Source organism: Balearica regulorum, chromosome 23 (assembly GCF_011004875.1).
Source record: "Balearica regulorum gibbericeps isolate bBalReg1 chromosome 23, bBalReg1.pri, whole genome shotgun sequence".
Taxonomy (NCBI): Eukaryota; Metazoa; Chordata; class Aves; order Gruiformes; family Gruidae; genus Balearica; species Balearica regulorum.
In genome coordinates, this window is record NC_046206.1 from 5,981,851 (window position 1) to 5,996,035 (window position 14,185).

Here is a 14,185-nt window from a genome sequence, read left to right on the forward strand (position 1 = left end):
GGGATCAGCAAATCTTTATCTTCTCTCTTACTCTTGTTTTCCAGGTTCAAACCACAGCGTGTCTAGTTATGAAGTGAGCTGAACCATGGAGGTCAGTCTTCATAAACCTTTTGGCTTGAATCTGACTTTTTTTCTCCCTCCTTTTTTTCCCTTCAATGCCAGTAGATGAGGCTTGAGTGAGGGGTGAACAGGTTAACAAGGAATCCGTTTGGAATGGGTTAGGTTTTTTTTTTTTTGAGCCGGTTTTGTTTGGCATTGCTTTGGAGAGTGATTTGAGCTCTGAAAAAGGGCTCGTGCGAGTCGTGCTGGAGTCCCATGTAGCAAGGGGATGGCAGGGATCACAGCAAGCCATGCTGTAGAAATTCTTGGAGCAGGAGGAAGGTGAAGTGTCTCAAAGGAAACATGAGGTCATTTCCCTTTTAACTTAGTACATTTCAGAGATATTTTAACAATTAATCAATATCTAAGTCTGCAGTGCATTATAGGGCTTGGCAATGTGTTATTTTATAGTCTAACAAATGGGAGCCTGCCTGTGCTAATAGGCTGAATCCCTGAGCTACAATAAAGGTTACTATCACATGGCAAGTGATAACTTGCTCCTCCCTGGCTCTTTTGAGATGAGATCAATTACGTTTACCATTTATGGAAGATATTCTTCCAATTAAAATGACGAGGATGCAAGGAATCCACTTTTGCTTTCCTTATTTTAAACTTTTAAAGTAATAATCGCTACCAAAAATCTGGGAATGAGGGGCAGGGGAATCTCTCTGTGTAGCAAGCCAAGCGTTACGACACAGCTTTGGCTTCAGGCACCGAGGCTGCTGCTAAGCCCCTTCATAGTCCCTGCTGGAACATCTGGTCCATCTCATGATGGAAGGTCAGCCTGAACAGCCGGGCAACGGAGTCTGGTCCTGACTACTGCACGAGTGCCTAGACTGTGGGGGCTGAACAGCTGTGTCTGGTGTACTTGGACAGAGCTGGGAGCCCGTGTTGCTCGAGATGCCCCTGGGGAAAGAACTCAGCTTGCGAGGTCATGCTGGGAGGCTCAGGCTGCAAATCGGCGTCCTCTGTTCCCCTTCGGGCTCCGGGGTGGCTTGAGAGCCTCAGGGCTGAGCGCTGGACTCGCAGGTTGCCTGGGCTTCCTCGGCCCTCTGAACAGGGTCCTGGTGAGGTGTTCTTGGCATGACGTGTGCATGTGAGGCGGCCTTGCGGTTAGGGCAGTGATCCCTTTCTACTTTGCTAGATCTATAGCTGGTGATCTTGGCCAGCAGTTATTCCTCTGCCCTGCTTACCCGGTCAAAACCAAGCTTGAGGGTCTCATCCTTTGGATTAACTAACCTGCCCATAACTTTTCAGGAAGATGTTACTTTTTTTTTTTTTTTTTGCATACACCTCCTTCATTATCCAAAAAAATGCCCAACGGATTGCACTTCTCTAAATTCTGTCTGGAAGCTTATATGGAGTAGTGGACAGTGAGTAACTCCTGGGTGTGTTGTTAGCACCTGGGCCGAGATGGGGATGGAGTTGACTGCTGCATCTGCTTTGGGGTTATCGGTGAACAGCGTCACAGGAGTGTAAAGGCATTAGTCATTTAATTAGCATTAATAGGGCAATTATTATCTTAATAAAATGCCTGATTATGACATTGAAGTTGTAGTTGAGGTTTAACAGCTGCAGCAGCCTGACTGAATTGTGTGTTTGTTAATCCTCAATGAGGGTGTTCTATTTCACCGAGTGATGTTTATTTAACATGCAATAAGTGTCTTAGTGAATCTCTATTAAAGGCATATGTGGAAACCTTAATTTGAAGCATTACAGAAGAGAGTGAGACTGTTCGATTCATAAAATCCTATTTAAACACTGTGAGCTCCAAACCCCAGCCAGTGCCAAAGCAAACTGTATCCTGTAAGCTCTGTGCCAGATGTCTCATGTGGGGTATACTCAAGGTCCAAAGAAAATAAGGTTTGGAGGGAACAGTTTGGCCATTGAATCTCCAATCCAGCCTATATAAAGGGGTTTCGTTTCCATTCAGGAAACACAAACCTCTTCTATATGGATCCTGTTCAAAGTGTGTTTGCTGAACAATTCTTCCCAGCAGCAGCAATTCTCAGTAACACCTACGCCTGTGAGCAGAAACTAGATCTGGTGGGAAGGTTTGGGAAATATCCTAAACCTTTCTCTAAGTTTCTGAGAAAGAGGAGACAGTAGAATGGTTAGAGTTGGTGCCACACAAAATACCCAGAGACACCTACTACCTCGCTATTCCGATGGTGTTCTGGGTCAGACACGAAATGAAGCCTTAGCAAATCTGAGTTTAATTTTTCTTGTGTGTCCTATGACTTTAGGTAACTCGCTACCATGGCTCATTGTGCTCTGGGTACTGGTGCACCAGGGTATTGGAGAATTAACCTCTGGGAGACTCAGCTGGTGTCCCAGGAGAGCCTGACTTCACTCTGAACCTGGCCTGTTTCTTCCTGGGTGCCTCTGTACAGTATTTTGCAGGTAGATGCGTGCTCATTTTGCCTGTGTTCAGAGATGTTTGGATGTGAACCAGGTCTGACCTAGCACCCTGTAGCGGTGATGAACTCAGTTAAGAGGTGGGATCCTTTAGTGCTGATGTGGTGCTGAGTTAATCTAGCCACAGAACTTCCAGTTGGCTCAGACACAGGCGTAGCACATGTACAGACACGATGCAGGCTGTATCTTGAGCTTCTCTGAGTTTTGTGGCAATTCAGCTCCAAAGCCAAACTTATGAACTCTGATGCCATGCTTCTGGGCCAGGACCAGGACATGTGCTCAGCTTTCTTTCCACCTATCCGTGAGCCATTCCTGCTGGCTGAGGGAGGGATGGGCAGCCCTGGCAGCCTTTACCATGTGAGCAGTCTTTGTTTTGAGTGAAATGCAGTAATTGGAGAGGCTCCTGGGAGCGATTCCCAGCTCTGCACTGTTTCCTCAGGTGAGGAAACATCATGTCTGTGGAACATGCTTGCTGGGGTGAAACCTTCTTGCATGTCTGTATGAGGTCATCTGCTGTAATAGCAATATCTTAATGTATTTTCTCACTGCATAGGGGGTTCTGAAGTATTGTCGTGCCTTGGAGAGGGAAGCAGAGGGGCTGAGAGGATTGCCTGAGGCTATTTGACAAGGCAGTGGCAGGCTGGCATAGAAGCTGTCTCTTGTCCAAGAGAGGCTATTCAAATCCTGTATGGACAAGACTGTCTTCTCCCTCATCCCTGGCTCCTGTTGTGTCTAACTCATGCTTTCCTTCAGTACGGTGTAAGGTATAGTTGAAAGAGCTTTCCAGCTTGCTGAGCTCTCCTTGCCTTCCCAACCACGTCCCTGGCCTAGGTGTCAGCAAGCCCAGATGCAAATTTCGTGGCACGCTGCTCTGAGCCTGCAACAGCTTAGCTAGAGGTGGGGATTTAGCTGAACACATCCTAGCTGCTAGCCCCTCTCTGTGGGGCCAGAGACCTTGTCACTCTTGGCTAGCAATTTACCGTTCCTTGCTTGTAATCTCTTGAGGGCAGCAAGCCAGGCAGGCCCATAGGCACGATCAAGACATGGGATAAATATTCCGAGTGGCTTGATCTATAGGAACAAGCACATGAGGGAGGGAATGAGTTCATCTTCTCCATGCTCTTGGCTGCATCAGGGCTGTTCCTATATTCCCCCACGTGCCACAGTGGAGCAATAAGCGGGTTGCAGGGAGAACGCTCTGTCCCTTCCCTGGAAGAAGAGATTCATCTGAACCTTCCTCCTGGGAGCAGTCCTTGGTAGGCAGCTGAAATTTTCCTTTTCCTCTCATCCCATGACTGCTAGGGAATATCCAGTCCTTTGCATTGTCCAGAATAATTCCTCTGGCCAGAGGATTAGCATGATTTGGTATCTGTAGGCTGGTTGTTTCCTTTCTTGCACTTTTTAGCTGCTTTCTCCCAGGTTGGTACCTCCAGCCCTTAATTGTTTCTCTTGTTCTTGGAATAGCAGGTTATTGCAGCTTGCCTGCAGGAATGCATCTAAAATGAAGCAAAGGACATCTCTGCTCCTTCCCTGCCTCTGCCCCAGCCCCAATGACCATGGCTGTAATCGTGCTGTGAAACATGCAGCCCCTCTAAAACACCTCTGGTAATAGAACAAAAATCAAGTGGATCCCCATGACCTTGATTTCAAAGGTGTCTTAATTTGGTGTCTTAAACTAGTCTGTGGGATTTCCAGTCCTATCAATCCCATTTTAAAAACAAACAAACAAAAAAAACCCCACCCACCACCACCAAAACAACAAAAACACACACAAAAAAACACAGAAGCGTAACAATAGCGAAAGTTATAACTACAATTTTTACTGTATACAGTTGCCCAAAGAGGTGGGGTGGAATTGGTGTGAACTTCTGTGCAGCCAGGTGGCTCGAGCGGTGTAAAAGGCACGTGGTGAAAGGTGACACGATACCCGATATAGTAAAGGTATCTTGGATTTCTGGTGCAGAGATGTGGGTAGAAGAGTGAGTGAGAACTATGGTTGAGGGAGTGGGGTTAGGTCATGGTTTTGAGAGGGGAAGAATTTCATTTCTGGTGGGTAAGTGTTTTGAGGTGTCACTTGCTTTCCTCTGCTATCCCTTCCCAGCTCAGACAACTCTTCTGTTCTTCAGTGTGCTTGCCCAGGGCTGTTGTATATGACTGTTTAAACAGCCGTAAGCCTGTTTATTTACTAAGGCTATAAATTATCTTGAAATAAGAATTCATCACCCTGCAAATACCTTGTTTTAATAGGCAAGGCTGGCTGGCTGCTAGAATGACAATAGTAATAGACCTCCTAGCTGCTCTGCCAAGTCTCTGTTGAGGACAAGTGTCCTTGTGTGGGCAATTGCTGCCTTCCAGAGGTCCAGGCAGGCTCAGAGGGTTGATTTTTTTTTTTTTTTTTTTTCTCTCCTTTGTGGGTGTATTGGGGACTGCAGCGGCCAGTGCAGGTCTCTGATGGATGAACTGTGTGTTCGAGTTATCTTGTGCTTGCTGGGATTTGCTAGGAAACTAATGATCTGTCTAGTCCAGTATCTTCCAGGTGTTAGCAGCAGTTGTGTGCAAAAGAAAGCACGAGAGGCTGATATTAATCAAGGAAAGAGCTTTTCCTAGTGGTGTTTTCTTCCTCACCCCAGCTAATAGTAATGTTTCTGAAGCGTGTGGCTCTTCAACAACAACAAAACCAGCAGTATCCTGTTCAGTATTACTGAGGTTGGTTTCTTGACTGTTATCTTCCAGTAAGTAACTAGAAGAATTTGTCTGAAAGCATATGAACATCACACTTCCGCTATGCAAAGTGTAAATTCCTTGTCGGATAACTTCAGTCTCAAATGTTTGAGGCTGGAGATTTGACTAGTCGAGACTAAAAGCCACGAAAGTGGCTTTTGTAAACTCGCTGCCTCTTGCCATCCTGCCTGTTGCATAGGCTGGGGTTTTCCTGTGGATGCTGGAGTTTCTTCTCATGTTAGAAGCAGCTCTTCATGCACGCAGTCCAGGGCCGAATGCTGCTGTACAAGCTGCGTTGATCGGATTGACTCACTCTGGCAGGTTTGGTAGCAAACATTAATCATAGGACTTACCTGTTTAGTGCTGCGTCAGCTATCGCCTCTGCAAATTTCTGGAACCACAAAAACTGGAGATGGGAAAGATCTGAGGTCATCCAGCTTCTCCATTTTTTTTTTTTTCCCCCCCTATGGGGGAAGGTTTGTTCCCTATGCTAGATTTTCCTGTACTGGGTCCAGTTTTAAGTGACTCAAGCAGCAGGGTTCTCATCGTTTCCCTTGGGAGCCTGGCAGATTTCTCACCATGAGAGATGTTTTCCGAACCCTCCACCTGATTTGTTTCCTTTCCTTGGTTCCAGCCCTGCACTGGAAGAGTGGCCAGCACAAAGCTACAGTGGGTTAATACTCACCAAATTACTTGAGTACTGGTTAACTCTTTCTGGGTGACTTTGATGTGTGTCCTGAATAAAAAGGCCTTTGAAAGGAGAATGTTATGGTATTACTTGTAGACTGACAAGCACTGATAGTGTAGGTAGCATGAGTACCAAGAGCTGTGGTCCTTTGCAGGAATTAAAGTTTTATGGATGATGGGGGGTTTTTTTTCTATACAATATAAGCATACCTGCAACTGGTGGAAACTGGCAAGATCACCCCTGAAATATTGAACTACATGGCAAGCCGAACATGTGGCAACTGCTGGTTTTATTTTAGGCGTTGCTTGTGCCTAGCGCTTAGTCAAGAAGCTTGATTTTATTTTTTTTTCTTAGCAAGCTGAAGATTTTCCCATGGATCGCTTTCTTGGCTTATCCTGTCTGCACTGCCAATGCTGTGTAACCAGTAGCTTGACTGTAATGCTGAAGTAATTCTTAAAATATCGTCTGCTAAATAGATTGGTCATGACGGGATAAAGCCATTTTCCATGAAAGATGAGTGGGATCAGACCTTGGATAAGCTGTCAAATGGGAGCCCGCACAAGAAGGGGGAAATAATTTTTCTAAAGCATGGCTGTGCAAGGGACAGAACTAGAAGCAAGTCCAACGGTCCACCATGAAGATAATTCCAGAAATATTTAGGATAGGGTGGAAAGCTCGTAGTGGTCAAGAGGTCTGTGGTAGTGTAAAATATCACATGAGGGGAAGCTTTGAGGGGTGTGGGTTTTTTGTGTGGGTTGCTTGGGGAGATGTTTCATGGTTTATCCGAAATGAGCAGAGTGGCATCTACCCTGGTTTCTCTGGTCCGATGAATGCTGTGGCCGTGCTGCGGGGGGCAAAGCCAAAGAACATGACTAATGGTAACGTAAAGAACCACCTTCCGCACAGCCTGATTCACCCCATCCTTGCACAGATTCAATCTTTCCTCCAGAAATGTTTGATAATGCAGCGCACACCGCTGAGATCACCCTTCTGGCAAGTGCCTGCTGTGGTATGAGACCCAGTCATCTGGCAGCATGCTGCTTACTGCAGTCTCCAAGGCAACCCTCCATGCTGTTCTTCTTTGGAAGCTCTGCCTATTCGTAAAGAAGCTGTCATCCTTCTTACTGTAAGTGCAGCAGATGTGAAAGATTTTACCTGTGCCAATGAACTCTAGACCAGGACGTTGTCGCTCTAAGGCGCAATGCTGAAAGTCCACTCGCTGCGTCACAAAATGTCTGTCTCCCGCAGCTTACCGAGAGGCTGCTTTTATGTTTCCTTTTCAGGTTCGTCTATCGCTAGTACAGACATCAAGGTCTGGTGTTTCCCTCTCACTGCGGGGATTGTGCTTTGTCGGGGTGAGCAAGGCAGGGGAAAAGCTCCCTGTGCTCACTCTGCAAAAGAACCTCACTGCGAGATTGTGTATGGACCTGAGACCAGAGGACTCTGTCCAGTGTCATCTGCTTAAAAATGGGAATTTAACGTACATTTAGTGACCCTAAGATCAAGAAGGTACATTGGTGTGTAGCCAGGGACTCCTATCTCATTGGAGAAAGCCAAAGCCGCTATCTCAGAGTAGCTGGACTTTAAACGAGGTGACGGTAAGAGCTGGCTTAGCCAAAGTATCTTGTATTCCCCGTGGGTGATGGCGTGCTCCTGAATTATAAAAGCTGCTGTCATTCTTGTCCCCCACTGTGAGCACTGGGAGGGAAAGCGCTGGATTTAGGTGCAAGCACTGGTTTGCTGTGCAGGCAGCTCGTGTCCAGCGGCAGCTGCTGGGAACCCGCTCCCCTGGAGCTTTCCTACTGCCTTTCTGTCAAAGCCTGTGCTCCCAAACAGCACACCTCGGTCCCCGCTTTGCGCTCTCAGCCCCAGGTTTCTCCCGACATGTCTGCCAGCCGTGCCAGGCAGCCGGGATGCAGGCGTGTGTTCAGTCAGGCGCTTTCCAGGAACTCTGCGGCGGCTGCCGTGCCTGTAAATAGTGTCACTTGATGTTTCCCAAGGGGCGGAGGGGAGAAAGGTATTTCCCTCTTGCTATCGAGGTGATGCTGCAATGCTTGAAGACAGGAGCTGTGAGCTGGTTCACTCAGTGCATCCAGGATCTGGCCCTGGGGAGGGAGGGGGGGGAACCTGCCCTTCCAGGCTGCAGAGCCCCAGTTCAGCAGTGCAATCTAGACTGGAGTCGCTGGGCAGAGAAAAATCCAGTGAGGCTGCGGCATTCGGCACTTACAATGAGCCTTCAGCCGTGATAAGATAAGAGTTTGAGTAACTGAGGGGTAGAAAGTCTGCCCAGTGGATTGAGACCACTGTTGTTGAAGGATGTTATGGAGACAATCCACTTATGCTCTTGGCTGCTCTGCTGGATCTAATTTTTTCTTTTTCCCCTGCTCATCCCCCCCCCACCAGCAAGCTGGGGAATACACGTAGGAAAAAATCAGCGGACAGTGGCATGTGAAGTGATTCTCCCGGCTGGCACAGAGGTGATTGCAAAGCAATAACACAAGTGGTGATTTGAAGCCCAAAGATAACTTGCTGCTCTTTTGCGTGCAATCCCTAAAAACATTTTGAAGGAAGGAGGTAAGAACCTGAACTTGCTAGTTTGTGAGAGATGGGGGATGCTACACAGCTGCTTTTTTTTATCTAATTGCTTACTCCAGAGCTCGTAAGAAGTGGGGATAGCTAGCGTTACAGCGTGTGGTAATGTGAACTGATGCTTTAACCGTGGGCAGGCCATGTGTTTGTGCAAAAGGCTGTTGATAAGCCAAGCCCTAAAATGTCTGTAGAGGTGGTTTTTTTTCCTCCCACCCTTCAGTTCTATTTGGGCAACATGCAGGCTGTCCATCGCGGCTGGGTTTGCCGTGCACATGCTGGATAAGAAGGAAGCGAGGTCTCCCCTAAACCTTGCCGTGCTCAGCTGCGGGAGTGAGCAAACACCTGCTATAGTGGATGTAAAGAAGGATGTCATCCTGTGTGGTGAGCTATAGGTAGTGGGGTGGGCCTTTGAGCACAAAGGAGATCTGCTGGCAGAAGGGCCAGCCAAGAGTGAGAAGGGGAGCCAGGGCCTCGTGATGTGCACGGACGCCTGGGGCCAGCCGAGCAGAAGGACGGGAGGCAGGGGAGCGAGGATCGGCCAAGCGGAAGGAGAGCTGGCGCAGGGGCCGGGAGGGAGGAAGTGCTTCATGTGTCCCGGGTCTGATCTTTAACACCAAGGGGACTTTTTAAGCACCCAAGGCTGCTGCGGGTGTGAAACTGCCTGGAGTAGCGTGTGGCACCCCAAAGAGAAGGGATGTGGAGCAGGATGGTCTGTGTAGCTCAGGGTGCGGAGGCAGACCCCTGGCCTGGTCCTTTTGCTGCGCACGTCCACGGGAGCAGCCGGGCTGCCCCAGCAAGACTGAGTAAGAAGGCTTTCCAAGCAATTGTGTGGGATGTTTTCCTTTTGATTCATCAGCAGTAATTCCTCCCGAAGACCTGGCGTGCTTCCCTGGTGGTTTGCCTCCTGCAAGTCATCCGTTCCCATTTGGGACGGGCCGCTCGGGGTGCTGACCTCCAGGCAGCCTTGCCCAGGTCCACTTCCAGGGGATGCAGCCTTTCCTTCCTCCCTAACCCCCGTAGGTATCCCGAGAGCTCCCAGCAGCGTTAAATCCTCTCAGCTCCCTGTTCCCTGACCCCGTTGTTTGTGCCGCCTTCCTGGGGTGAGAGGTTGCCCCCAGTGATTGCACTGGGTCCTCTGATCTCTTTACTTTTCTCACAGTTTCTAAGACAACCGCTGCAATGAGACACAAATGTCAGACCCTCTTCTATTTTGTGTGCCTGGGGACAAGTCTGACTCTGCTCCACCTCCAAGCTGCTGCCGGATTATACAAACCCCTGGTGTTGCCGCTTCTCGGTGTGACTGTTAACAGTTCCCATCCCCAGTTCAGTGGTGTTTCACCCCTTCCAGCCCTGAGTACAAACTTAGGGCTGGGTGTACGTTGCCTATATCCCGTGGTACCAGAACTGCACCGCATGAAAGCGAAACGCAGCATTTGGGGTCTGAAAACTGGTTCCACATTAAGAGAAACAAGTGGAGGGCTGTTCTTTCTGATGCGTCTGAGGCAGAGGTGGAACAGCTTGGGAACTGCTGGTGGGGAAAATAATCAAGTGGGCCGCTGACCATCAGCAAACTCTTAGACTTGAACCTTTAACGTGAGGGATGGGACTTTCCAGGCTGATTCAGAGCTGCTTTTCCCCCAAAGTACCTCATTTAGGCACCTTGTCGGCAAGGCCAGCTGCTGCGAGCTGCCTGGCTCGGTTCTGCATCCAGCGCTGCCCACGCTTGTTTCCCTTCCCTGCCCACTCATTCTTTCTTTCTCCTCTTGGCTGCCTCCTTTGGGAGAGGGCTCTGGGGCTTGCAGACCTGCCCCTTTGCTTCCCTGGACCTCCGTCCTGGTGATGCTTCAGGAGCCCTTGTGCCTTGGCCGAGAGAGACATCTAGTGGGGTCTGACTTCGGGGACCTGGCTTGCTTTTTTTTTATTAATATTTCTTGTATTTTTATTGATTTTATAATCCTTACCAGGAGCTGGTTCCTGCAGGAGCTGAGGTTTCTGAGTAGTCCTGCTGTACTGATTGCTTCGGGGACCCAGGTCACCGCGTGTTTGTCGCCTGGTGCTGCGTGAGTCTTGGTTGGGGCTCTGGTTCCCCTGATGCTCTCTGGAGGTGCCTGTCCTCCAACGAGGAGGTGTTTTCCGTCCTAATCTTGTGTCGTGACAAGGCGTGTCGGGCCTGTGGGAGACTAGCTGGTCATCACCTGCGTGCCGAAGGAAGGAGTCTGCCTTCGCAGAGGAACACACCTGCGAAATGGCTGTGCGTTAGCAGAAGGACCTCTTTGTTTTGGATGCATCCAGGTCACCAAGAGCTCCCCTTGTGTGTCTCCCAGCTTCCCCAAGGCAGGGCTAATCTTTAACTTGGTGTTTTGCCTTTTCCTGAAATCCTTCTCTTGGCACTCCTCCTCTTCTCGCTCTAACAGGCCGCAATAAGCCAGCGGCAGGGAGGAAGGCGCCAGAGGGGAAAGATTGCTGTGTTCTTGGGCAAGGTTGGGGTACAGCAGGGCTTCTCTGGGGGAGAAACTGCATCTGTGTTGCCACCAGACCTCTGGTCCTGTGAGGTGCCTCTTAGAAGGTAGCAGGAAGGTCTTATGGAGAGGGGCAGCTGCCAGGAAGAAGGAGAAGGGATCCTCTTGGGAAAGCAGCTTTTCCTTCAGTCTCCAGACACCTTCCTGGGGCTCCTGTGTGCCAGCTGCCAGCACCCAAGGTGAGAACTGGGCGCTGCCAGTGAACCACTTCAGTACTTCTGACTCCTGTACGAGCCGGGGTGTAGTGGCTGGAGGTTTTGGACACCCCTAATATTAGTTTGCTTTAGCTGGGAGGGTGTTGCAGCTCCCTGTCGGTACCTACCACTTCTCTGGAGACGGTGAGCACGAAAGCTGGGCGTGGAGGGAACCAAAGCGGTTATCGCACCCCTCTAAAGCAGGGAGCCCTCCCACAGCGGTGGGGTGGGCATTGTCATGCCAGTTTCCTCCCTCTTCTGGGGCAATTGCACTTGCTCTGTCCTCTGTACAATAGAAATACTCCAGACCAGGTTATCAAACCGCCGAGGTGGATTTAGGGGCGCTGGCCTTCCTGTGACAAGGGGAAGGCGATGCTGGAGCCATAGTGGAGCCTTCTGTTAATGTTCTCGACTCTTCTCCCAACCGCTTCTTCGATATCCCTTTGCCAAGCTGGAGCCCTCAAGACCGCAATCCAAACAAGACTCCTCTGGAGTTACAGGCACAGGAAACACGTGTCCAAAGCGATGCCGAGAGCGAACGTGGCGTTTTTGTCTCTGCTTGCCTCCCTCACCCATCTGATGATGTCACACGTGTGCTTAGCCCATCATCAGGGCTTTTAGGGAGGAAAAGAGGTACTGTGTCGCACCTTGCTGCGGTGGCCAATGCTGCGCTTGGTAAAACAAAACCTGTCTGAACATGCTTTGTGTTTTGCTTTCACAGGATTTGTGCCTCTGTCTGGAAAAACATCTCCTGTGCTCTCCTGGCCCGGCCCGGGCAGCTCCAGAGCCGCATGTGCAGGCACAACGGAGAGCGAGGAAACGCTGCATCTCGCGCTCAGCAGGCGACAAACCATCCCCCTGCGGTTCCCCCACGTGTGGGTGCTGACCGCCAGGCTTTAATGCCTTCAGGTGAGCTGCTTTACTCCTCTTCTCTTGCATCCGGTCCAGGCAGGACCGTTCTGTAACGGATTTGACGGAACGCCCCAGGGCACAGCGGGGTGTGGGCACAACTGGGCGTATCGGAGGCCGGAAAACTTGGGGTGAGTGTGCTGCTGGGACCTCTGCAAGTGAGGAGAAAATGGGTCAGGTGCCCTGTGCGGTGGCTCGGGGAGGACCTTGTTATCCCCAGGACGTGATATATTTAGCTAGCAATGCCATACTGGGTGGGGTGTACTGGTCCTGGAGTACTACTGGGAGGAACTGGTGTTCCCAAATCTGCCGCAAGATGGGGCAGCTGGTGTGGCAGCGTCTCCGGTGTCTGTGATTTAGGGCTGGGGTGCCTGGAGTGGATTTTTCCTGCTCTGGCACCGTGTAGCTGGAAACTCTTCAGCGTCCCAGCCCAGGGATGGCAACTGTACCCCCAGGCTGGGCTTCTGGTCTCATGAGCTGGACTGGGAGGTGGGGAGCAGCAGTTCTGGGGGTTGGCTGACTTTTCTCTCTCCCCATTGCTGTTGCAGTGATGCCATCGGCCTGGGCTGGGCTGTGGGGAGCAGACAGCTCTCCTACACACAAGGAACAGCCAGCGCAGGACCTGCCATCTGCATTCATGCCTGGAGTCCACCCCAGCGATGGAACGGAGTGAGGGTCTGGACAGAGGTAGGAAAAGTTGCACGAATGGGGAGGGAAGAGCCCCAGGCAGCGGGGTCTCTTTAGCACAGGGTGATTTGGACACAGAAGCAGCAGATTGCTTCAGAGCTGCAAGCTGTGCCTGTGGCAACTTTCTTGCTTCTGTTGGGGAAAACAGAAGCACCGAGTCTGGCCAGCTTCAGGGGAGAAACGTGCAATTGTGCACAATCTGCAATGTGCCTTAGCCTGAGGTGTGTTCCTACAGTGCCCGGTCCTCGGGTTGGAGAGCAGGTTTGCTGCCAAATCTGTACTGGAACAAGCATTTTTCTGCCCAATGTGGGGCTGAGAACTCTGCCAGAGCTGCGGCCGCAGGGACGCCCTGGCAGCTGCTCTGTGTCCACCCACATGCCAGCGCTGTGTCAGAGATCAGGGGTCAGCGAGCGACCGCAGTAAACACTTTTTATGTTGCTGTAGCATTGTGCAAGCACAGATAACAAAAATGTTCCCTAACTCTGTTTATGCCTTGGATCTCTCTACAGGGACACTACCTTCCTGTGAGCCCTTGCAGTCCGGCTTCTGCTGCGCCCTGGAATATACATCAGCCAGTGCTGCCTCTGAAGCTGAATGGTGAGATGGCAAAGCAATTTAAATCCTCCTGTTTCCGGCAGAAAGAACAACCCACCCTGCTCAGCATCGCTCCTAGAGCACCCTGGATGCTGAAAATGCAGGTTTCCAGGGTCAGGGACACTTGCACAGATGCTCACGAAGAACTGCACAGGCTGAGTATTAGAAAATATCCCAGTTTATTACAGCGTCTCCACTTCATAGAGTTTTACAAAACACAATGTATTTACAGGCAAGGAGGGGCTGACTGAACTCCCGTGGAGTGTGCCCTTCTCAGGGCAAGGAATAGGGTACCCAGGAAAAAAGGAATCAAAGGGGTGCATTCCCAAGTCACTGTTGCGTTTTTCTTTACAAAAGAAAGGTCTGAGGCCGGTGTCTAGCACAGTTAACCTGTGTTGTCCTTGCAGGGGAGAAGCTCCAAGGCGGCATTTTGCAAGCCCCTTCTGCTCCTTGGGGCGAGGAAGAGGAAGGTGGTGAGTACAGCACAACTCCAGGCCGCTGGGGCTCAGAAGAGGACGTGTCAGCTTGACTGCAGCGTAGCGTGGAGGCAGAGCGTGGTAATGCCCAACTCCTCTCTTGCAGGCCCGCAGCTCGATGGGACGGAAGAGGTGGGGGGTGGAATTCCCAAGGGGGATCTCCCAAACCATGGCAAGAACTCCCTTCCCCCCCAAAGACTGAAGACCAGAGAAAGGGGTGTGGACGGCACTTTGAAAACTAAATGAAGAAGATGACAGAATATATTCTGAAAGCTTGTTTTTGAACCTGTC

General features: G+C 50.3%; 1 long non-coding RNA gene across 3 annotated transcripts; it reads left to right on the forward strand.

Moving 5' to 3' along the window:
- Window positions 1–2,368: 2,368 nt before the first annotated feature.
- LOC142604896 (uncharacterized) lies at window positions 2,369–14,018 on the forward strand. Of its 3 annotated transcripts, none has more exons than XR_012838746.1 (5): window positions 2,369–2,502; window positions 11,950–12,137; window positions 12,686–12,824; window positions 13,334–13,421; window positions 13,826–14,018. It is a non-coding gene; the product is annotated as an uncharacterized LOC142604896 (long non-coding RNA). The 3 variants fall into 3 exon arrangements; XR_012838745.1 differs by lacking the exon at window positions 2,369–2,502 and adding an exon at window positions 11,611–11,861; XR_012838744.1 differs by lacking the exon at window positions 2,369–2,502 and having other exon boundaries at window positions 11,611–12,137.
- The last annotated feature ends 167 nt before the right edge of the window (window positions 14,019–14,185 follow it).